Source organism: Bos indicus x Bos taurus, chromosome 8 (assembly GCF_003369695.1).
Source record: "Bos indicus x Bos taurus breed Angus x Brahman F1 hybrid chromosome 8, Bos_hybrid_MaternalHap_v2.0, whole genome shotgun sequence".
Classification (NCBI taxonomy): Eukaryota; Metazoa; Chordata; class Mammalia; order Artiodactyla; family Bovidae; genus Bos; species Bos indicus x Bos taurus.
In genome coordinates this window covers 8129842-8155402 of record NC_040083.1, presented here as the reverse complement: position 1 = coordinate 8155402, position 25561 = coordinate 8129842, and the positions used below count along the sequence as shown (strand labels likewise).

Genomic DNA, 25561 nt, shown 5'->3' with positions numbered 1-25561 from the left:
TTCCAGGGCCTGAAACTGGGCTCTTGTCGAACACTTGGAAATGAATTGTCTGAGGAGATACATGTGCTGACAAAGCAAGAGACTTTATTGGGAAAGGGCACCCGGGTGGAGAGCAGTAGGGTAAGGGAACCCAGAACTGCTCTGCTGCATGGCTCACAATCTTGGTGTTATCTAGGGTGGGATATATAATCTCAGGCGGCCTGTCAGACTCAGAGGGGTTTAAAGATCTGCACTGCTGCTGATGCTGACCTTGAAGATGGAAGAAGGGACCCTTAGCCTGCCAACGCACGTGATGCAGTCTCTAGAAGCTCCCCTAGAGCCTACAGAAGCAGGAGTTGGCCTTGAGCTGTATCAGTATGACTGCAGAGTCTGCAGGCCAGACGAATTTGATCATAGCCTGGTGGGGTATATTGTATCTAGGTAAGAAGTGGCACTGTCAGGAACGGAGTTGGTTAGTCAGGTAATACAGGCAGGTTTTTATACTGTTAATGCAAATACCAGAGCACCCTCATTGAGTACTCAGTTTTCAGTTCAGTTCAGTCGCTCAGTCGTGTCTGACTCTTTGCGACCCCATGAACTGCAGCACCCCAGGCCTCCCTGTTCATCACCAACTCCTGGAGTCCACCCAAACCCATGTCCATTGAGTCGGTGATGCCATCCAACAATCTCATCCTCCATCGTCCCCATCTTCTCCTGCCCTCAGTCTTTCCCAGCATCAGGGTCTTTTCCTGAGTCAGCTCTTCACATCAGGTGGCCAAAGTACTGGAGTTTCAGCTTTAGCATCAGTCCCTCCAGTGAACAACCAGGAGTGATCTCCTTTAGGATGGACTGGTTGGATCTCCTTGCAGTCCAAGGGACTAACAATAACCCTGTGTACGAGACAGCAAAAGAGACACTGATGTATAGAACAGTCTTATGGACTCTGTGGGAGAGGGAGAGGGTGGGAAGATTTGGGAGAATGGCATTGAAACATGTAAAATATCATGTATGAAACGAGTTGCCAGTCCAGGTTCGATGCACAATACTGGATGCTTGGGGCTAGTGCACTGGGACGACCCAGAGGGATGGTATGGGGAGGGAGGAGGGAGGAGGGTTCAGGATGGGGAACACATGTATACCTGTGGGGGATTCATTTTGATATTTGGCAAAACTAATACAATTATGTAAAGTTTAAAAATAAAATAAAATTAAAAAAAAAAAAGTCTTCTCCAACACCACAGTTCAAAAGCATCAATTCTTCTGCGCTCAGCTTTCTTTATAGTCCAACTCTCATATCCATACATGATTACTGGAAAAACCATAACCTTGACTAGATGGACCTTTGTTGGCAAAGTAATGTCTCTGCTTTTTAATATACTGTCCAGGTTGGTCATAACTTTCCTTCCAAGAAGTATAAGCATGGCTGCAGTCACCATCTGCAGTGATTTTGGAGCCCCCAAAAATAAAGTCAGCCAGTGTTTCCACTGTTTCCCCATCTATTTCCCATGAAGTGATGGAACTGGATGCCATGATCTTAGTTTTCTGAATGTTGAGTGTTAAGCCAAGTTTTTCACTCTCCACTTTCACTTTCATCAAGAGGCTCTTTAGTTCTTCTTCACTTTGTGCCATAAGGGTGGAGTCATCTGCATGTCTGAGGTTATTGATATTTCTCCCAGCAATCTTGATTCCAGCTTGTGCTTCCTCCAGCCCAACATTTCTCATGATGTACTCTACATATAAGTTAAATAAGTAGGGTGACAATATACAGCCTTGATGTACTCCTTTTCCTACTTGGACCTAGTGTGTTATTCCATGTCCAGTTCTAACTGTTGCTTCCTGACGTGAGTACAGATTTCTCAAGAGACAGGTCAGGTGGTCTGGTATTCCCATCTCTTTCAGAATTTCCCACAGTTTATTGTGATCCACACAGTCAAAGGCTTTGGCATAGTCAGTAAAGCAGAAATAGACATTTTTCTGGAACTCTCTTGCTTTTTCAATGATCCATCAGATGTTGGCAATTTGATCTCTGGTTCCTCTGCCTTTTCTAAAACCAGCTTGAACATCAGGAAGTTCACGGTTCACGTATTGCTGAAGTCTGGCTTGGAGAATTTTATGCTTTACTAGTGTATGAGATGAGTGCAATTGTGCGGTACTTTGAGCATTCTTTTGCATTGCCTTTCTTTGGGATTGGAATAAAAACTCAGTTTTACTAGAGTAATAATCCTGTGGTAGAGAATGATACCAGAGACTGTTTACCCTGATGTTTTAAAATATGTTAGATAATGGATTCTGTTGCTTAGATTTCTGTGCTCCCTGAACAAATGCTTGATTATAATTTAGCTTCCTGTGTGCGTGTCTACATGGAAAGAGTTCAGTGAGCAAATGATTCAATTATCTGATTCCCTTTTATTATATATTGGTTTCCAGTATGGTTTGCTTGTGGACACGGGTGTATGAGAATACAATGATCAGAGGGCACTCATTTCTCTTGGTTCTGTTGGCTGTTGTAACTTTTCACTGCTGAACTGGTATTCTGGTCTTAGTCCATTGAAATCAGTCCATCCCTGGGAGATGACTCTACTGGATACCTTTAACTGATTATTTTTGTACACCCTCAGAAGATTAGTTCTGGATCTTGGAATTCAGCTAGGTAATACAACTCCAGAGGGCTTGTGGAACATAAAATGTTTTCTCCAGGTATCATAGCCCTGCTTCTGTAAAGCTGAGAAGCAAACATGAGTGAGCTTTGCTGAACTGAATTTCTGTAACTGAAAACCAGGAAAGAGGGAAGTATATCAGTTTTCAGAATCAAGAGAATTTCAACTTCTGGATAGTTTGGAAAAATAAGCCAAAAGTCAGGTGAGATATAGCATAACCAAGTGTAGAGTTTTGTACTGTATCATTTTTAAAGAATGTGAAGTGTTAGTTATCAGAAGATAAAATTTATTGGAAGTCACAAGAGTGCTCTGTAATGACCTAAAGGGGTGGGATGGAGGGGTAGGAGAGAGGCTCAAGAGAGATGGGATATTTGTATTCATATGGCTGATTTACGTTGTTGTTCAGTAGGAACTAACACAACATTGGAAAGCAATTATACTCCAATTAAAAAAAAAAAGGCCTGAGAAGAGCTAAAATACCTACAGCTATGTTAGATGAATATATTACTTTCTAAAATAACTCTTAAATATCCTTCTAGATTTGTTCTAATAGTTCTAATGGAATATAGTCAGAACCCTTAAATGTTTAACTTAAATTTGATATCTTGCTCGACCTACCAAAATAAGGTGAAAATACTCAATGCTTATTTTCATTTACTAGAAGTATGTTAATTTGCTGCTAAAATCGATACACATGGTGGACATTGATGTTTAGCATTTGCTAAAACTATGAAGAATGGAAAGAATAGTAGTATTCTGCAAAGTTTCAAACAGCCCCATACCCACATACATGTAAAGGGAAGCATACATGCAATAACTTGCAGGATATAATGGCTAGTTAGTATGGGCTGCCTTTGGGTTGTATTATTTGTAACAAAGTAATCATTTTTTTCAATTAAATGTATAGTTTACCTGGATGTCTAATTTTAATAGTTTCAATATGGGAGAACTAGACCACTGCCACCCACAGCTACTGTGGTAAGCACACATGAATTGCAGCATAATCTGAGCACTGTGTTCACAGAGTGATCAGATTGTACCAGGGCATTTGTTTAAAGACATTTCTTGTTTGAGTTCATACATATTTCATCATTATGAGAGAAAATAGGGCAAATCCATAATGTAATTTGAAATATACCTACTAATAGGGAATATTATTAAATATGCTTGCTTTCTTGGATTGTTGTAATTAGCTTTGTTATCAGTCTGTTTTCTTCCGTTCTGATCTGTCCACTGTGCACGTTTTGAATACCTACTATATAGAAAACATTAAGCTAAATACTGAGAGAAGTGGAAGATACAAAAATCAGCAACAGCTCGTGCTTTTAAGCTCAGGATAGAAGTCATTTCAGAAACTGAACTGTCAGTTGAAGAGAGGAGATGCTGTCTGTTAGGAGCAGGCAGGGAGCCTGTAGGCGAGGCCTTAGGAGTACTTGGCAGTAAACTGTATTTGCTTGCCTGTGCAGTGGAACCATAAGCTCCCGGGAGGCCACGCTGATGTGTGTCCCCATGCTCTGGCATGCATGGGGGAAAGAGTGGATGAACAAATGTAGATCCCTCTACAGATTTGGCAGGAAACACAAAGAGGAAGAAGGACGTTCGCTAAGCTCAGTGGTGTGTTCAAGGAAATGGATTGTGGATTAGCTCTGGATCAGGAAATCTGAAAGTGTCTGTAGACAAAAGGAAAGGAAGCATTGGAGAGAAAACGGAAGATGTAAATGAAGGAGGGACTCATTCATGGAATAAAATTCCACAGGGACTGTGTGATAGGGGAAGAGTTAGCCTTAGAAAGAAGATCCTGTGTACCCATACATAGGAGCAAGAGAAGGGTTTGGAATTTATTATATTAGTAAGGGCTCAGGTAAAATTAATTAGCATTAATTAATATGCTGATAAGTCCCACAGCACTTTCAATTATAGTGGCCTAACAACTGAAGAAAAATGCAGGTTGAAAATGTTCAAAATTGCGTACATGCCAGTGGTTACGCACCGTGGCTCCCAGTGAGAAATGGTGCACTGTAATTATCAGGTGCATTTGTCATAAACTTTTGAGGGTGAAGGGCTCCTGCAAGTGCCAACATCTAGTCGTGCCAGAGGAGGAGATATGCCTTCTTGTTCTGCTGAATAATTCAGAAGTTCTGTCTCTGCTTAGTGCTGATTTGGGATAATCGTGAAAAGGTTTGTAGAGTTAAGACCATTTTTAAATGGACAGATTTTTTTTTTTTTTGGAGCCTATTTTGTTCATTTTTTCCTCCTTCCTAGGAGACTGATTTTCTTCAGCAATGTTTTATTGGAAATCCTGGTCAGTTTCATGTATTGTCTATCATAGTGGGTATCACATTGAATGGCAAGATTGTTATTTGAAGGAGTTGGGTTTGGCAACTACGATCACAGGAGACATCTCTAGCAACAACACGCTCATTGGACTGGCCCTGTCTCTAGGATAGAGGGTATGGTAAACAAGCGATGACTGACTTTGAGGCACGTGCTGGGCTGTTATTGGATAGCCCATTAGGCACTTAAATGTAAACTAAACCTTGCAACCTGCCCCTCGTTTATAAGAGTGAGAGTGTACTTTGCCTGCAGGTGCAGATTTAAGAGCATGAAGAAGCTAGTGGTGGCCAGCTTCAAGAAGCACAGTGCCCAGGGCCATGATGACAGTTTATATCGGGGTGACCACTGAGTGCCTCTGTGGTCCTCAAACATCCTCATGTTCAGAGGATGGCTCGTGAAACATAACTCAAGGCTGTAAATTCTCTTCCATTTTGAGAAATCAATCCATAGTCTTGAAATGCCGAAATAGCAAAGCATCCTTGAAAAACATTTTAGTTATAGAACAATAATTACATATATAACAAAAATTATATACAGTAGTTATAAAGTAATAAGTAGAAAGCCCTTCCCCCATTCTTATATGTTTTGACAGTTTCTTGGATAGCTTTTCATAATTTTCATGTTTTTTTCCCTTTTTTTACTCACTTTTGCATCCTTTTTAAAAATTATTTTTTTAATGAATGATATTGTATATCTATCTGTTTAGTGGTGTCATTTATGCACTTACTGATACTGATATCCCCTACTTTTCGAAAATTCTCTTTATTCTACTTCATTTTAAAGAAAGTCCTACTTGAGTGCCTGTTTTCTCTAACCAGAAGAATTCCAAGGAGGATTTTTGCTTTTATGAAAAAAAAAAGCAAAAAGCCAAAATAGCCTTCAGTGTCTGTCTTCCAGCGGGCTGTTACAGAGGCAGTGTGCACCCCAGTAAGTGAAAGTGGCCCCACTCAAGTCCTTCCCCAGGAACCACACTCAGCATCTCGGTATCTAGCTTCCATAGCTTTGAACTTTGTGAGCATCCGTGCTTATCTCGATTTATTTTGTGCATCCGTTAGCAGGATGTGACCTAAGGTAATTGCTTCTTTGCTTTATTCCATTTTGGCGTATGAATGGTTTTATAGGACTGCTGTTCTTTCAGATAGTTGGTGAAACCTGTTTATCTAGGACACCTTTCCTCAGCTAGATGAAATGAAACATAATTTTTTTAAACCAGCTTCCTTTTGACAGACATTAGGATGATTTTCCACATTTTTTTTTTGTTATTGTACATTAATGTTAGAGCTGTAACATTGTCATTATAGTCTCCTTGTACAAATATTTTGGTTACATGAAAGAAGAAATATAAAGAATCCTGGTCCTAGAAGTCAAATTTGTGGGTCAAAAACTTGTAGGTTTCCACATTTCTATAGATATTACCATTGTTCCACAAACATTTAGTATCAGTTTACACCTCTCCTAGTGGTATGGTTGAGCACCCCATCCTCCCGGTTCTTGATTGTCATTGCTCATCCGTTAGTATGTTGTTTTAACTTGCATTTCTTAAATTATGAGTGTTTGAAGATGTTTTCATGTTTATAGATCATTTTTATTTTTCAGTGAATTGTCTGTAGTCATTGCCCATTTTCCAATGAATTGTCTTTTTCTTAGCAATTTGTCAAGACTGTGCATATTAATATTTGATGCAAATATTTATCTTGGTTGTTTGTTTTTGTTTATAATTGATTTTTTGTTTGATTTGTCTTTTATAATATCAATTGTGACTTCTTTTTGACTTCTACAATTAAAAAAATCAAAGTCCTTCCTGTATTTCAAAATTTATTAAATAATTTTTTCTTCAAGAATTTTTATAGTCTCATGTTTTAACTTTAATTGTGGTATATCTGGAATTTGTTTTGTAAAGGAATGAAGGTAAGGATTTAGCCATAAGTTTTCCAAGTGGCTAGCAGTTGTCTCAACATGATTTTTTGGAACATTTTCCCGTCTTCCCATAGAATCCTTAAATTTGAGATTTTCTGACTGATAAATGTATGGCACTTATAGTATCATCTAAACTAAGGGACTGATTTTCATGAGAACGTATATTTCATTGGATACACTTAAACAGATAGGCATTGTTTTTATAGAAATTTGATTCTATGATTTGTTGAAATTTATAATTAACTTAATGGAACTGTTTGATTTTATTAAACAGGAGACCTCAGTATAGGAGTCTTGAAGTGACACATGGAGTTTTATGATTAGTATAGTTTAAAACTGAGTATAAAATTACTTGCCTTAATTAGCTGTAAAACATGTCTTCTGAGTATTAAAATCTCTTGGCTTATCATTAAAGGCCTTGACCAAAGTGGGAGCAGTGAAAACTGTAGAACTTGAAGAATAGTATCAGATATTTGTTGTTGCATTTTCTGGGTTGGATGTATTAGTTCAGGAAACATGATGGAGCTGTAATTTGTATGACAGAACACACTATGACAGAAGCAAAAGGGGGAAATGAAACTGTGAACATAGTATGCATGAGGCTAAAAGTTGCTCAAGGAAGAGATTTGAGTTTTGAAGAGGCAGCTACTTTTTGATTTTTGCCAAAGAATGCTAGGAAATATGAGTTGAGAAGAACTGCAAGTTCTCTTTGTTGATGTAAGACACAAATTTGAGATTTTTAGGTAAGTGTTTAAGGCTTATAGAAAAAATGTGTATCTATCGATTATTTATGTTTTCTTTGAAATTTATTGCAACGGAAAACAGGAATCTATGACATACGTGATAAATGAGGCAGCACTGACTGCTTACAGATAAGACCGGCATGCAGTTTTCCTTGATGAAAATTTTAATGCATCAGAATAAAAAGCTTACAGAATCATCTTATGAACATCCATGGGAAAATGATCTTCAAAGCTTATTGAATTTGTTTTTAATATTTTCACTTGAGGCAAATCATACCCTAAATCTAGATATGACTCAAAACAGTTATTGTCTTCTTTATTCTAAATATTTAAGTATAAATTAGTTTATTACAGAATGGTTCTGAGACCTAGAAACTTCAAAGTCAAACCATTTAACTTTGTAACAGTTGTCTAGATACTAGATTTAGTTGGAGTTCACATAAAAAATTAAGAAGATAAGCTAATTCAGATGTGTTTATGACCCCTGATTTAAGACAAACATAGAGTTTAAATTGAGTCATATGTATATATTTTGATATTTTTTGGTAAGGTACCATATTCATATACAGTTAAAGAATTTCGTTGGTATAGATCAAGCAGAGAAATGCGAAACATTAAACAATGTGTAGACGTTAGTGGTAATTCATGTATTTTACTTGGTGGATATTTATGAATGGCATAAAAATGTGTAAGATATTCATTTTCATTACACTATAGTTAAGGCCATCTCTTTTAGTGGAACTTTGGCTACAGAGTTTCTGAGTTTTAAATTGTAGCTTCAGGTGAATGAAGTACTCTTATAGTAAGTGATTTTCAAAGTTTCTTGGCTCGTTTAACTTTACAAAATAGTCTTAAATGTTTACACTTGTTGAAACCACTGAGGCTGTACAAATGAAAGAGAACTAATTTTCAGGATTAATGTAGGGTTTTGAAAACACAAGGTTCACATTAAAATAGAGACCAGGGCTTCCCTGGTGGTACAGTGGTTAAGAATCTGCCTTGCAATGTGAGGGACACTGGTTTGATCCCCAGTCTGGGAAGATCCCACACGCTGTGAAGCACCGTAGCTACTGAGCCCGTGCTGTAGAGCCTGTGAGCCACAAGTACAGAAGCCCACAAGCTTGAGCCCATGCTCGGCAACGAGAAGCCACCACAGTGAGACGCTCTCACACCACAATGAGAGCGTAGCTAGAGAAAGCCCACCTGCGGCAGCAAAGACCAGCACAGCCAAAAAAGTTAAAATTAAAAAAAAAAGTAAAAAAGAGACCAGTTGGTGACTGACATTCACTTGCATCGTGAACGCAGGGCTTCTCGTTGGGTTTTGTTTCCAGCCCTACCGTCTCATTCTGTTGTCCCTGATGCCTACTGCCTTCCTCCTCTCGTGGAAACAGAGCAGTCCTTATTTTCTGTCCTCTCCACGTTATAACCCAGACCTAAGACAAAAAGTTAGGAAATAAAAGGCTAGGATCTCACTCACTGAGGTTTGGAGCCATCTCTCATCTTTAGCATTTGGCTTCCAGCACTTAGAACATTCAGTTTGTTGAATGAGTGGAGCACTTTTTGATTGTAGAAACAGGTTAATTTCCATCTACTTTACTGTTGGAAGGAGGAGTTCTTAGAACACACAAAAGTGTGTTTCTTAGGGCCAGACCACTCTTCTGGTTCATTATTACACTTCTTTCTTGCCTCGGTTTATGTGCATAAAGAAGAGCTTAGTTGCTCTCTAACATCATTAGCTTCATTAATGATATTGTTGTGTTTAACTCTGTAAGAACTAAACATTTCATCATCTCAGGAGATGAATGAATAAAATACTACTCTGGCTCTGTTGAACCACCTTGGAATTAAATTGTCATTATTGTCATACCTAGCAGCTGACAGGGTAGGAAGGGTACCCTCTCATTCTAAGTAAGGTTACGATACTCTGGATGGAAATGTGTACATTTTCATTTTTCTGAGATTAATAATGGCTTCTAATATTTTACATTTCAGTGTCATGTTAGAGATTTCATTTCATGACCTTTTGTTCATTCACATGTATTTTTGTTTTTAGCTCTAAACGAAAGACATGAGGCCTAAGACTGAAATGAGGTTGTTTTGAGGTCATCTGATTTCTGACTAGAAGGTGTGCGATCGCCTCGTCCTGAAACCACTGCAGACAGAATGGTAATGGCAAAGCCTGAGACAAAGAGAGGCCTTCATGTTTTTCTGTCTCTCCTCTCCTACCCCAATTCCTTTCTTTACAAGCTTAATTTTTTTTGTAAGTTGTGAACAAAAGATGTTAAACAACATGCTGGCACCCTAACTAAACTGGTTCAAGTGGTTAATAGCAAAAGGATTAATTATATAAAACCTATATCAATTAAACCTTTTAGAGTTGGTTAAACATACTTTGAAAAAATTGAGATCTTGTGAGCTACTTAAGTAGCAGCAAAATGTTTATTATAGGAAAGCACCTCAGACTGGTACTGGTAGGTATTTGCAGATTGAAATAATTTCCCCCCCTTTGAAATCCAATATAGTCTGCTCTCAAAAGGAACTGTGGATTTAACAAGTTTTTCAGACTAGATAGTAAAAATTCTTGCCACAGGTTTTTCTGTTATAAAGAATTTTGATGTTTTATGTATGTATGTGTTTTTGTTTTTTTTTTTAATGTGAAGTGCCCATTAAGAGTGTTAGTTCTATCAGTTAACTCTGCTCCAATTATTGCACGTATCTTTGTTCAAAATATATTTTATGATAGCAGCACTCTATTATAGTAAAACATTTTAGGGGGGTGTAGAGGCTCTCTTTATTAAGTTTATTCCGATGGACCATGTCCTGTTAAATGTGTTGATGTAGCAGGCAATTCCTAGACCTGATCCTTCCAGACCCCCCCAGAATGGAATCTCAGCAGATCCCTGGCTAAAATTCAGATCTTATACTTAGCTACTTTTTCAGAGTAAATGGTTCTTTATGTTATTTCATTTCCTCTACTACATGTAATGGCATTAATAGCAAAAATATTATAAATTTACTTACATTTAGTCTAAATAAATTATATATCAGTTTGTTTAATTGATGAGATGCTGAGGAAATGAAATAGTCATTCTATTCCAGAGAGTAATACAGAGGGCAAATTCTAAAATACTGACAGCATTAAGAATTATTTTTTTTAACTCGTGTTTATTTTCATGTTTTCTTCTAGAGACTCAGTTATAGTATAGTTCTAAACATCACCTAATTTCCCTACAAACAGTATTTTCTTACAAATAGTATCACAAATAGTATTTTATGGATAGTATTTTGTCAGATGTTGAGAATGACCTAAAATTTATAAAATATATTCTTCTATTTCATGTTATATGACCTTCTGTGATGATAAACTTATTTACATGTTATGTAAATCCAGGCATTGTTTTGGCTAATCCAGAGTGCAATAAGCTTATATCTGTGAGCTCAATTTATACTTAAATAATTCAGCCTAGCCTTGTTCTAAAAAAAAGCAGTATACAATAGATTGTTTCCTTTTGTTTTATTTTGTTTACTAATTTGTTGTTTTCCTCTTCTTTTGGAAATGTGAACTCTGAACTTTCAATTTTCTATGGAATCATTAAATAGGCTGGCCTAAATAGCATGGTTTTTAAACCTGTAATTAGGAGAATTGTTCCTATAGTTCATTTTTTGTATTAATGTTTTTATGAGAATTACTGGTTAAAAATAACCATGTCTTATATTTTCCAAAACAAAATTGTTTTTCTTTTTCAAATAAATCCTATATAGATAGATCCTTTTTGAGTTTACAAGAACTTTGAAGGTCATCTTTCTTATTTCACGTGCTAAAAGCTAGTGTAGTAGAAGTACGAAGACTTTAACCACTGTTAACTGGCTAAAACGTAGTTTCCAAGGTGAGTTACATAAGAAGGAGATAAAAACTTTCATTTATGCATCTGAATGTTTGTTACCTTAATGATAGCTTAAAAAAAGAAAAAGCCAAAACCAGTACCACTTTATATTTTCAAATTGTAAATATGAAGGTATTTTGACCCAGTAAATATTTAAATAGGTAACGTGCATGAGTATAGTTCAGTATTTATTTTGTTGTAAGTAAACAGCCTTGTTATTAAGGAGAACTTTGATGTTAGTCTTTAAAAACTTATAACTGTAAATGGGGGGAAAAGCATTAAGTTTAAAATGTCATTTTGAAAATTATAAAATACTGACCTTTTCTAAGAAAATCTTTTCCTTTTGACATTGTTTAATTTTTTTTCCTTTTTGTTTTTTAGGTTTGCAATTTTTTTTGGTGATGGCATGTTCAGAATCTTGGATCCCTAAGTTGAATATGTTGGAAATATTTAGGAACTCTGGAAATTGTTGTTTTTGTATATATAATGACTTACTAGGTGAATCAATAGATTTAATAAAACATATAGAAGAATAGGCGTTATAATTTTATATTTCTAAGTTAGCATGCCTGTCTCAAATTCTCAGCTGTTAGTATCAATGTCATACTCTGGAGACAGTTATCTTTTGAAGATTTGGGGGGTTTTATGGACCTTGTATTCTCCCAGGCAGTTTATATAATCTTCCCATGCCAATTTGATCAGCCTTTTTGCCTTTCTCTCTACCTCATGTAGTGTCACTTCCTTAGTCAGAGGTGATTCTTGATCAGGAGGAGAAAGATGAAATAATTGTCAGGCGACAGTCCTAAAGGTAGTAATTACAAAACTTCAACCTGGAAATGGCCTCAGCATGGTCATAGCAGGAAATGCAAATTCTACCCAATATATCCAGATACACCAGTGGCAAAATGCTGCCAGTTTTGAAATTAGATATCATCATGTGGGATGGAAGTGCCAATAAAGAGGGAAAGGAGCCGCTCGGTTTCGCCTGCTTCTCTCTCCTTGTTGTTGAATGAATGAATTAGGAAAGGAAAATGGCCAGGAAACAGACTGTGTGAAAGAAAAGGAGAAGGAACAAAACTTGACTTCCCAAGAAGGACTATTTCCCTTAAAATGGGAATGCTGCCTGTATTCCACGTGCACTGTTTTAAAACTGGGGGTTACTCTGAAGTAGACCCAGAGTGTGAACTAGAGCATTCTCACCAAAGGGATGGGTGGAGAACTGGCGTTTGATAGGAGAATCAGGCGTTCTTTGGATGACTGCAGTGCCATGATTGGTGGTGGTCCTCTCTGGCTTGTTCCTGCTGGGATTAAGAGATTTAAGCATTCTGGGATGGGTAGTTATATTGATGGTCAAATATGATTGCCTCCCTTTTCTTTTGACCAAAACTGGGGAAAGGTTGATTTTTTTTAAGACCTTATTCAGAGCAATTGAAAAAAGATTAAAGGGAAAGGATGAGGAGAATTCAAGGAACTTTAGAGACTGAGTGCTAGCTCAGTAGCGTGTTAATTATTTATTCCAAGTTTTATTATTAGTAGATAATCCAGTAATACAGAAATTGGTAGAACAGAAATTTTGATAACATTTCTATTAGAAGGCGTATAGAACCTGATAAACTGTATAAAGTACACAGTTTATCCTGTATCTGCATCCTCCTTCCCTTTGCTTTGCTTGGTTTAATAGGAATTGGCTGATACATATTTAATAAATGGCACAATGAAAAAATCAGAATTTTTAAAAATCAAGTTACATTTTAACCTAAATATGTATTGCCTATTTTGCTGCTTTCCCATTACAACTGACTTTTTAAAAAAATGGTCCTTCTGTGATACTTTTGTCAATAGAGGTGTTTCCTCTTAGCCAATCCTAGCCACAGTATTGACTGGGCCTAGGCATTTGATATATCCCAAAGGAATTAGCCAGGAAAAGACTTGGTCCCTACTGGAATGAATATTTTAAAGACCTTCTTAGATTCTGAACACTGTGAGTACAAATGAAAGAGACCCAAGAGAGGGAAAAACTTAAGAGCCTAAGAATAAAGATGATGGTGGGGATGAGGGGAGGGGTAAGCTCTTATATAACTAAGCTAAGATGCTTGAAGGCAGGGAATTGGTTTCCTGGAGATTATGAGATAGTATGGGAAATCTCCTGAAGGGTAGACATTCTGATGTTAATTTGAGTAGTTCTCACTGGCATACTATTATTTTAAAGATAGTGTCAGGTGATATTGGGAAATACAAGTGTGTTTCCTAGTAATGAGTTTGATTTCATTTTGGTATGTTATGAATGGGCATGTGGCTCAAGGATTAGCTTAATTTAAAATGTCTTAAATATTAGAGAAAATACCATAAAAGCGGGTCTTTTGTCCCTGTTGTATAATTTCAAGAACTATTGTAGAATCCTGAACATAGTGGAGAGTTGATGGCATGAATATAGTCAGTATTTGATGGTTGCCTTCTAGAAACTTCTAAATGAAACCTAAATTTGTTTTACGTTGGCCTCAGTTGTACGACAGTAGCCTTTCTAGTATGTATGTCCCACGGGAAGGTCTGTACGTCCTTGGCTCGCTGCTCGTCACAGCCGTGCACATCACTGTGAGGCTCAGAGGCTGACTCAGTTACCCAAGGTCGATTAGATATGTGGGGAGAGCCAATACTCAGCAGCACACACACGACAGTGAGCCTCAGACGACGGCTGTCTGTATTTTGGACGTTTTAGACCCTGTTTGGAAGATCAGAAGAAAGCTTTGGATCATTTTCACGACAAAACTACAGTTTCTGAGTGTAGAGGTTGGTTGTCATCCAGGAAGCCCTGATCTTAAAGACCATCTTCACTTTACACCTGACCTTGTTCCAGCTTTGTTGTCACTCTCCATCAGTAGTTGTCACCTTTGAATGGAGCACCAGATCCTGAAGGATACTTACCGCCGTGCCCACTGAACTGTTGAAGCCACAAGTGCAGAGCTTTGTGACGTCATGGTGGAAAAGCCTTCTGCAGAGGGCTGCGAGAAGGTGCAGATGGTAAGAACAGGGCCTGAGGCATCAGGTGTGGGACCACCCTCCTAGGTAGTACCTACCTCCTGCTGGCTTAGGGGCATTTATTTCATAGTAAATTGAATATTAATGTTTTGTTTTAAAAAATAAGCATACTTCCTCTAAAATTTTTAATTATTATAAAGATTTTCTACCTACATGTGACTTTTTCTCATGTTTTAGGATATCACATTCATAGTACAAATGAAATGTGTACTTCAAATGAACACAGTGACTGGAAATGTGGGATTCTGTTATTTGTGACGCTGAAATTTGTAGCACATTTTCAGGAAGATTGTTGAGATACTTCGTTCTTTATTCCTTGCAGGTTTTCTTGAGTGTATGATTATTTCTGAATTTTATTAATCTATTTATAACTTTAGAGGAAACTGCCTTCAGTTTATGTTTTGACTCCAAATACTTGGGTTTATCTTAAATTAGCAGTGTGTTTTGAAAAAAATTCCATTTTTAGTAGCTCTCATCTCCATTTTGGAATGTCAGACCAACTGCTCATTACAGTGTACATTGGGACTTTTCTGCAAAATACAACTCCACTGAGAAGGTCATCCTTGAAAAATAAGAAATCTGAAGAAAGTAATTTTGGGATGAGTAGAAAGATGGAAGATCATCATATCACAGCACAGCACACTGGAAACACCTTAGACTTCACTGCTTTTGTACGTGAAACATAATTTGAATGTCTTCTGTGAACTGGACCTGTAGACAGATAAAATGTATCTTGACTAAGAAAAGCACAACTCTAGCCTCTAAAACATTGCCACCAGGACAGCTGACTCTTGATCGTTCACACTGGTGGAGGGAGCCTGGCTCTTTCAGCCTGACTAAAGTTAGATGTCATGCATTCAAAGGTGTTTCTGTGTTCCTTTTGGAATATAGTGTTTGGATTTTACAATATGTGCTCTCAATTTCACCTGCCCTGACGGAAGAGCCTAAGTTCATCTGTGCTCTGATGCTTGGTCTCTGTCCTTTCGTTTCTGAACTCTTGACCTAAATGTGGGGAAAGCATTGAGTATAAAGGATTCCAGAATTGATCAGATCTGTTAAGTCTGCTCCACTTCTCCTTCCTGGGTAATTTTATTCCATTTCCTTTTCAACTCTTCTAAACATAGCCCAATTTCCGCCCCTTTGTCTTAGGTCAGGATAGAATTATATAACCACACTGTCCAGGCTTCTTCCCTCTTGTCGTATTTTGTTCCGCCTGCAACGGGAGGTTCCTGCTGCTTTACTCTGAAGGCGTCTCCTTGTGTCCTTGCATTTCCATCTCCCTCCCTGCGTGTTCCTGTGGGGAAGTAGAATAGAGGCCGACTTAACACTCTTGGCTATCTAAGATTTGCCTGTAAAAGTCCATAGTATCTTAAAGAGAGCTTCTTAGCTGTGTTGTTGGCAGGCATCTCTGATTGTGCTCAGTCGGGTGTGGCTGGCCACTGTCCCTCAGTCCTCCTGAGAGCCAGGAATGAACTTCATCTCACCTCAGGCACAGGATGAGCCAGTCTGACTTCTCTGTAAGCTTGCTGGTTCCTGGAGTCATGAGTTAGTGAGAAAGTTAGAAGAGATCCATGTTTCCCCCAGATGCTAGTAAAACAAATCATGTGCAGAGAAAACAACATCAATAAACTTTGTCAAAGAATATGCCAGATTTTAGAACAATACACAAACCCGTATTGACCATCCAGTTTTGTCTTACTTTAAAAAAATACACAAATTAACATAATGCTTAGAAAATACTGCCAGAGTACCCGGGCATTTTCAAAATGTGATAGATAGTACCTCTAAACAATTTTTTTTTTACAAGTAGCTTTCAGAAACACATGCAAATGTGTTTTATGTAGAAGAGTATATACTGAATATAATATTCTGACTGTTATTCTAATAAAATTAAATCATCTCATTATTTAAAGCCTAATAGTTTGAAATTGTTTTTGAGTAAACTTTTATAGCATGGAACTATTTTCACTTCTCATAAAATGTACAGATATTAGTAGAAGCTGCTCGTGTGTGTGTGTTTTCCACATAAAATAAAAATATTGTAAACAGGTCATGTCTCCAGTAAGAGTTTCCAAACTTTTGGCTGTAATTACCAAATGATTGGGATTGGGCTGACTGGAAATACATCTCAAGTTTTTCTGTATATGTAGCAAATTTTGTCCAAATAAAGTAGCTTTGTCCCCTGAAGGAGCTTTTTAGTAATACTTTTGTTAAATAAAATACCTGAAAGTTAAAGGAAAGGAACAAAAAGAGCTGTAAATGCCATGGCCTCAATTAGGGGTTTGTGAAATTTCTGTCTCCAAGTGAACGGTGGTAGTGAGTTGGTAGGAGTGGGGTGGATCCAAGTTAACGGTGGCAGTGAGTCAGTAGGCATGGGATGGAGGTGGGATTTGTAGTTTGAAGGAATAAGGAAAGAGCCCTGTCTGGAATCGACCGTGCTATGGGTCAGTGTGCATAAGCTGTGACCTGTGGACCCTAAGTGCAAGGTTAGGCTTGGTGCTGGAAGTCTCAACCCACCGTTGCTGAATGACCAGCAGAAGGGTGTTGATCTGAGGCAAAACAGGAAAAAGAAAAGATGGTATAATGACTTCAAAGTATTTTTTCAGTTAAAAAAAATTGTCTACTCTATGCCCTTATTTGGTAAAAATAAAAAGCTTGCCATCCCGAGAGATTTTTATAGTGGTCTGTGAAATCAAAAGGCTGGGAGCGACTGCTGCTTGGACTTTTAATTCCAGTATTCTGTGCAGTATTAGCATATTAGGGTCCCAGTTGTTTATTCCACAGCCCATAACTCACAGAACAGTGGTTAGGGTGTCAGGACAGTTTGGGAAGGTGTAGATCATTAACTTCAGCATTGCTGTGCAATGGGCGTCATCGTCTCAAACTGCTACACCTCATTACAGTTAGCAGCTAAAAGGATGGCTCGTATCCATTTCAGCCAGTGGTTGACTGGAAATGTCCCAAACAAATTTCCAGTAGTTTTGTGTGAAAATGAATTGATAACACACAGATCTGCTACAATACCAACTTTGAGGAAATTGTTTATACTGCCTTGAAGTTAATTTTTTTCAACCTGTAAAATGGTCACCAACCTGCAGAAAATTCTACGCTAATAAATGACTAGGAACTATGCAGTGGTTGTAATTTGTTTTATTTCTGTTTCTGCTTATCTCTAATATCATAGTCTTGTGTGCCTAGACTACTTTTACTAATTTATCTTCAGAAAAACCGGACAAAAGAATCTGGAAGAAGGAGAAACTGAGGAAGGAACCCAGGACGTGTTTGGGCGGCAGGGTGATCACCTTCATCTTTACCCCTGAAAGGGCATTTTCCAGAAAAGTACAAGCTACATAACGCCAGTGTTGTATCTCGCCTACTTATGTGCTTGCCACTGTGCTAAGTGACGTATATGTAAAATGTGTCTAGGAGTGAATTTCCAAGAAAAAGACTGAGATTTCTTCCTTTGACAGCTTTGAGACGATCAGTATCCTTCCTGAACAGGTGCTTGTGGGCAAGTTCAGAGGGAGTCTGTGATCTCTAGCCGTGGTTTACAATACTCCAAAGTACCTCCCTTTGTCTCCAGGGATGCTGCAAAATTCTCACTGAATTGCTCATTAGGGAAAGCTTGTCATATTCTACATTAAGTGTTTTCCTTAGAGACTTTATCTTAGGAGACCCAACTTTGAGTTATTAAACCCAGGGCTATGATTAGTGAGGCAGACACCTGCTTTCTCTATTCACTGGGATTTGAAAGCAAGAATGAAATTACCAAATAAAATAAAATTGGTTTGAGAGAGATTCTGGACTTCATTTCCTCTATGTCGTGCATCCTTTCCCAAGGGTAGAAAACAATCAGCAAGGGTTTTAAGTTTTCCAATATTGGAAGGCACTACTTTCCCATTAAAATTTTGGATTAAATATTTTGAGTATCTGTAATTTTGTAGCAGAGAAAGAATAATTGATGGAGATCGTTTCACCTAAAATGTGACCCAAGATTTTGTGGTAGGTGTGCAGTTTTGTATTTGGAAGAAAAAGCACAAATTTCTTATTATGGGCCTTTGGTAACAGTTACATGCGGGGAATTTAGTTTTTTTCCTCTCACATCTCAGTCTTATTCCAAACCAGGTAATGTTTTTAGTCAAAGAATACCTCAGGAACTTTCCCTTAGGAATTAGGATTTTCTTTAGCTCCTGAGTTGCTCTCAGAGGCTTGAGGCTTCTCTGGGCCCCATTTTGACCTTAGAGAACTATTGGGTTGGCCAAAAGTTCATTCGGGTTTTCCCATACGCTGTTACAGGAAACCTGAATGAACTTTTGGCCAACCCAATATACCACAGAGTGAATTGTGCAATTTTAAAAGCCCCTTTTGCAGGATCTGTTATGAAATACAAAAATATTCACATCATTGTAGGCTAGTTTTTCTCACTTTGAAAAGGGAGGAATTATCCTTTCTAGGGAATGGTTGGTTTGTGGATCTCAGTCAAGGCTTTCCCCAGTACTTCTTGGGCCTGATTCAGTAGGACTACCCCCGCCCCCTCCCCGGGTGTTGGGGCTAAGGACCACGGCTGGACTTCAGGAAGTTTAAGGCAGGTGATGGAGTGTGGCTTTTCAGATCTACCAGCATAAGCAGTTCCTGTTTGTTTTATAACATCTTTTCAGAAAGTCATTGTAGCAAATTGTAGTTTCTCCTTGCCCCAAGATTTTTTAATGTTTAAATTGAGATTTAAAAGTAGAGTTAATTCAGTCATTTCCTCTTAAAAAAATGCCATCAGCTGCATATCTAAAATTTCATCTTCCAAGTCCTAAATTCTGATTTCAAAAAAAATGATAAATTTGGTCTGAGTAGCATATGAAAACCTTGTAACAGCTCTTTTCTTTCCATTCTTTTTAATTTTTTTAAGTGGCACTTCTAAAGGAAGATATGTTTATAAATATATAATACTACAATACAAAACCAATTATGTCAACAATACCACTGCTGTGGCAGAATGCAATTGGGTCTGTCTGGTTAAGCACTGTATTATTTTCTTAAAAAAACAAACAAACAACTTTTGTATTGGGATATAGCCAATTAACAATGTTGAGATAGTTTTAAGTGAACAGCAAAGGGACTCAGCCATACATATACAAGTATCCATTGTCCCCTCAACTCCCCTCCCATCCAGGCTGCTGCATAACTATCTTTCCATTCTTGGTCTCCTGCCCCTATAGATCTTAAGTTGCTGGCCACTTTAAGGATTTAAAATTTAGATCAAGACTTAAGAGGTGATAGAAGGGAATGGGCACAGGGCTGAGTAAAAGTTCCTAAAGTGCGACAAATTCCGGACTAGGTACAGTTACTGTTGGCTTTTATGGCTGAACATACTGGGGCTGACCACTGTACAGGTGTTAACTCCTGCCTCTTCTGGTTCTGTTTTCATCTTCCTCTTCCTCTTGTTGATGGAGAACTTGAATTCCCACAAATGAAGTATCTAAGCCCTGGATACCCTGGTGCCCAGCTAGCGAACAAGTGGGCAGAGTTTCTGCATCTTTTGGCTGCTGAGTGAATGAAAAGACCACGTTTTTCAACAATTGCCACTCTTGCTTCCTGTTTCTCCCCACCTGAAAAGGTGGGAATCTCCAGCAAAATCATTTCTTCCTAAAACTGTTGCATAGAGGATCTTGAGAAGCACCGTACAGCTGGACATGCTGCTGCTGCTGCTAAGTTGCTTCAGTCATGTCCGACTCTGTGTGACCCCATAGACGGCAGCCCACCAGGGTCCCCCGGCCCTGGGATTCTCCAGGCAAGAACACTGGAGTGGGTTGCCATTTCTATCTCCAATGCGTGAAAGTGAAAATTGAAAGTGAAGTTGCTCAGTCGTGTCCGACTCGTAGCGACCCCGTGGACTGCAGCCCACCAGGCTCCTCCATCCATGGGATTTTCCAGGCAATAGCACTGGAGTTGGGGTGCCATGGCAGTTAAGTAAATGATTAATTCCTGCATTATACAGATGGATGCTTGCTCTGTCCTGGGCGGTCTCCTGAGGAACAGCACACAAAGCATAGTGTTTTCAGTCTGGCAAAAGTGAACAGACACAAGTGGAGGGTCACACTGTGGCATAAACACAGAAGAGGGAGTATGTGCCCAGGACCCTGGTGAGGGATGGAGGGGCAGGTGTCAGTTTTCAAATAGGGAAATCAGAGGTCTCCTCCCTGAAAAGTGTGATTTAAGAAAGATGGCCGCAGTAATGGGAGCTGAAAAAACAGGTTTATCTGAAGGGAGAAAGAAAATACTGACACATTGCCAGCAGTTGTGGATGGCTTTCCTGCCACTCCTTGACCTACGCTAGAGGCTTGCACTGCATCTGAGAACAGCTGTGCACATTCTTCCTGATTTCTGCCATTGTCATTCCTCCTGCCAAGAATTTTCTTTCACAGGATCCAGCCCAGATGGCATCTCCATGACATTATTCGTGGAGATAGGCAAGGTCCTAACAAGCTGCACTGCATGGCAGAATCTCGACACTCAAAAGAGTAGGGAAGGTCTGCTAATGAAGGATGGGCTTGTAGAAGGGGGCTTAGGCGCCATGGACTTTGAAAGGGGGTCAGAAGGACAGGCCAGGCTGATCAAGGTCATACTCAAGGTCGGTGAGAATGAGACAGGTCGTGGAGGAATCCAAATGCCATGCAAGGAGTAGGGGTTTAGTTCTACAGGCAACAGGGGACCACTGCTGTCCTTTTGGGCTTCTCCCACGACAGCGTTTCCATCGAGTACAGCAAAGATTCATTGGCTCTTGGGGAATGGAAAAGAAGGTGGTTAGTAGTAATTGCCTCTCTTCTATCTCTCAATACCTATGTTTCCAAAATGCAATAACTTTTTTTTTCATAAAAGGATATGATTTGTAAAAATTTTAACTGGCACAGAAAAATAAAAAGCAGAGTTCACCATCTCACCACTGTTAATATCCTGATCACCATCAGTTTAGACTTATTCATTCTCAGGAGTATATAGTATTGATATTCGCTAACAGCATCCTTTGTAATAGACGCTCCGTGCAGATACAACCAACACTCTATTGCGGGAAGTTTAATGGTTTACAATTTTTATTGTAAACCATTTTCTTTTCCGTTTTCACCCTTATAAATTTCCGTGAATATCCCTCTGTAGTGTCTGCGACTTACGCAATCATCTTCTTGTTATAAATTAGGGCAATTCCGGAAACTGGGATCCTTACAACTGAGATACGTGATACTGGGATTTAGCGCGGCAAGGCGTTACTTGGGAGCTGCGTGTGCGCGTGCACGCAGGTGGGGGTGCCGGTTTGTGGATGTTTGCACGCGAGCCTGTGCGTATGTACGCAAGTGCGTGTGTGCGTGCCTTTGCGTGTTCGTGCACTTTCCTGTGCGTCGCAAAGGCGGCTTGCCTTCAGGCCTTCGTGAGAACGGCGGCTCGTGGTTGAAAGTGGTGTCCTCCGCTTTGGGCGCTTAAGGGACCGTGTCTCCTGCCTCTGCGTCTGCAGCGGCTTTCAGAAGCCCGGTTCCCAGCCCCGTTGTCCGCAGAAGCCCTCAGTATGTAAGTGCTTCTCCCATATGGTAGCCAAACTCAGAACTTTCTCGCTTACTCCCATGAAACTGCTTTGCTTCCATGATTCACTTTTCTCATTAGGCAGATCAGAGAGAGAACACGCTTTTCTGAGAAGCTGAACATCCTATGGCAGAACCCTGATCTGTTTCTCAGTAGCAAGGCTTTATGAGCATTAAGTGTGTTACTCCCTTATTGTTCTTTCAGGGTAATAGTACCTCTGGAGGTGGTCGAATTGGGGTTACTCAGGGGGTCTTCTATACGTGCCATCCTCCCCAGCCACTTTTCATCCTTAAGGTCTCTAGATGGTTCCTAGATCTATCCATTGTGTACTAGACACAATGAGCAGAACTCAAGGAGCCAAGACTCCGTGCCCTGTTACATGGGAGACTTGACTTATGTTGAAGTCATAAGGTCTATTCCCTCTTCTTAAAGATGAGTGCCATTTAGAAACCATGGTGGCTCAGATGGTAAAGAATCTGCCTGCAGTGCAGGAGATCCAGGTTTGATCCCTGGCTTGGGAAAATCTCCTGGAGAAGGGAATAGCAACCCACTCCGGTACTCTTTCCTGGAAAATCCCATGGACAGAGGACCTTGGCAGGCTAGTCCATGGGGTCACAGAGTCAACCCAACTGAGCATCTGACACTTTCACTTCCTTTTCATGAGAAACCATAGCTATGTCACGTCTTCTCATTGGCCAGCCCCAGTGGTAATTCCCATTCCTTTCTGCCTTAGGGCCTTTGTACTCACTGTTTCTCTTGCCTGGAATGCACCCCCAGGAGCTTACAGGGCTCCCCACCTTGCTTCAGTTAGCTCTCTGTAAATTGTCTCATCAGAGAGGCCCTCTCTGACCAGCCTGTGCAAAGCAGCATCTCTGATATTAGTTCCTTTATTTCCCCTGGCAACCATCACAACCTAACAGGAAAGATTTGTCTCCTCCACTAAACCATAAGCTCAGAGGGGACAAGGTCTTTGTTTTGTTCCTGGATGTTTCTTCAAAGCCTGGAACAACACTTGACATGTGTCAGGTACTCAGTAAATACGTAATATTTGAAGGAGTGAATGAATGAATCCCCCACTACTGCACCTAGCTAGGGAGTTGTGAAGAAACTTGGGAGCTTGTAAAGAATCTGGAAGAAAGCTGAAAATGTAAAAAAAAGCCCCAGCTGCCTTAGAGGAGCGGACTTTGGGGCTGGGTCTCCAGGCGGGGTCAGCCTCACCAGCAAGTTGTTCCTGCCTTCAGCTCCTTCTCGGCCTGAATGATCCCTTGCAGCCATGGTGCTAACAATCCCCTAGTTGGAAGGTGACTGTGCCTTTAGAAAACATTTTAATGGATTAATGCATTCAGTAGATTGATATTGTTGTTTAGTCGCTGAGTTGTGTCCAACTCTGCAACCCCATGAACTACAACCTACAAGACTTCCCTGTCCTTCACTATCTACCAGAGTTGGCTCCAGCGGCACCATCCAACCATCTCATCCTGTGTCGCCCACCCCCCTTCTGCCCTCAATCTTTCCCATTCTCAGTGTCTTTCCCAATGAGTCGGCTGTTCTCATCAGGTAGCCAAAGGATTAGAGCATCAACTTTAGCATCAGTCCTTCCAGTGAATATTCAGGGTTGATTTCCTGTAGGATTAATTGGTTTGATCTCTTTACTGTCCAAGGGACTCTCAAGAGTCTTCTCCAGCATCACAATTTAAAAGCATCAATTATTTGGAATTCAACCTTCTTTATGGTCCACCTCTCATATCCATACAAGACTACTGGAAAAAACCATAGCGTTGACTAGACGAAGCTTTCTCGCAGAATGACGTCTCTGCTTTTTAATACACTGTCTAGGTTTGTCATGGCTTTTCTTCCAAGGAGCAAGTGTCTTGTAATTTCATGGCTGCAGTCACTTGTCCACAGTGATTTTGGAGCCCTAGAAAATGAAGTCTGTCACTGTTTCCACTGTTTCCCCATCTATTTGCCATGAAGTGATGGGAACAGATGCCATGATCTTTGTTTTTTTGAATGTAGAGTTTTAAGCCAGCTTTTTCACTCTCCTCTTTCACTTTCATCAAGAGGCTCTTTAGTTCCTCTTTGCTTTCTGCTATTAGGGCGGTGTCATCTGCATATCTGAGGTTATGGATATTTCTCCCAGAGGTCTTGATTCAAGCTTGTGCTTCATCCAGCCCAGCATTTACCATGATGTACTCTGTATAGAAGTTAAATAAGCAGGGTGACAATATGCAGCCTTAATGTACTTCTTTCCCAGTTTTGAACCAGTTTGTTGTTCCATGTCCAATTCTAATTGTTGCTTCTTGACCTGCATTCAGGTTTCTCAGGAGGCAGGTAACGGTGGTCTGGTATTCCCATCTTTAAACATTTTCCACAGTTTGTTGGACGATTGATGCCTTTTGATAAATATGAACAAAGCCTGCTCCAGAATGGTGGTCCAGTAGATATACACCTCACTCTGGCTGTGTGGGGGCCTTGCTTTTAAACTTTGCCTCTTTGACAGTTTTAACAAGGTATCCCTTGGTTTTACTTTTATATATTTGCTTTTCATTAAGATTACATTTCTTACATTTTTTTCTTTCATGAAATGCTTCTTAGGTTCTTGGCACAGTTTTTTTTTTTTTAAGATTTTTTAAATTGGAATTTAATTGCTTTACAATCACATTGGTCTCTGCTGTACAATGACGTGAACCAGCCATCTGTATACAAGCATCCCTCCCTCTTGGACCTCCCTCCTTCCTACCCCGTCCCACCCTCTCCCTCATCACAGAGCGCCGAGCTGAGCTCCCCGTGCTCTACAGCCGCTTCCCGCTAGCTGTCTGTTTTACACGTAATCCCTGAAAGCTCTGTCTTTACCTTTGTCACCTGTACACATGTTTCCCCTCATTTAACTTTGTTTATAGTGTTTTTGACATTTAGAAAATTCTGTACTTTTACTTAGTCAAATTTTTCAGTCTTTTATTTTATGCTTTCTTCTGCATTTATTCTTAAAAATGTCTTCACAGTCCTGAAATGAGATGATTGAAATTAGTTTTAATTGTAGACTTAATTGGAAGACAATGGAATTAGGGCTTGGCAGCAAGCATTTCAAGGAAACTACAGCCACCAACTACCTACCTGTGAGCTAGTTTTAACCAAGTGTGTACATCAAAATCACCTGTGAACGCTTTTAAACATGTACAGATGCCTGAGTCACACCCCAGAGCCACTGAATCTGAAGCTTAAAAAAAAACTACCAGGCCTTCCCTGGCAGTCCAGTGGCTAAGACTCCATGTTCCCAAAAGAGAGGGTATGGGTTCAATCCCTGCTTGGGGAACTAAGATCCCACTTGCTACATGGTGTGGCCAAAAAAAAAAAAAAGAAAGAAACTTCCATAAGTCCACAAACGTAAGACCAGAGCCAAGTTATACGTAATTTTTTTTAAATTGTGCTTGCTTTGAACATTACATTT

At 39.4% G+C, this 25561-nt stretch overlaps 1 protein-coding gene and 1 long non-coding RNA gene across 2 annotated transcripts in view; both read left to right on the top strand.

The window, feature by feature from the left end:
• The window catches only part of XKR6 (XK related 6), a 270900-nt gene that overhangs the window by 84725 nt on the left and 160614 nt on the right, over nucleotides 1-25561 (top strand). The gene's annotated exons all lie outside the window — the stretch shown is intronic.
• Nucleotides 2112-17680, top strand: LOC113896895. Its single transcript, XR_003512171.1, has 2 exons — nucleotides 2112-9796; nucleotides 11896-17680. It is a non-coding gene; the product is annotated as an uncharacterized LOC113896895 (long non-coding RNA).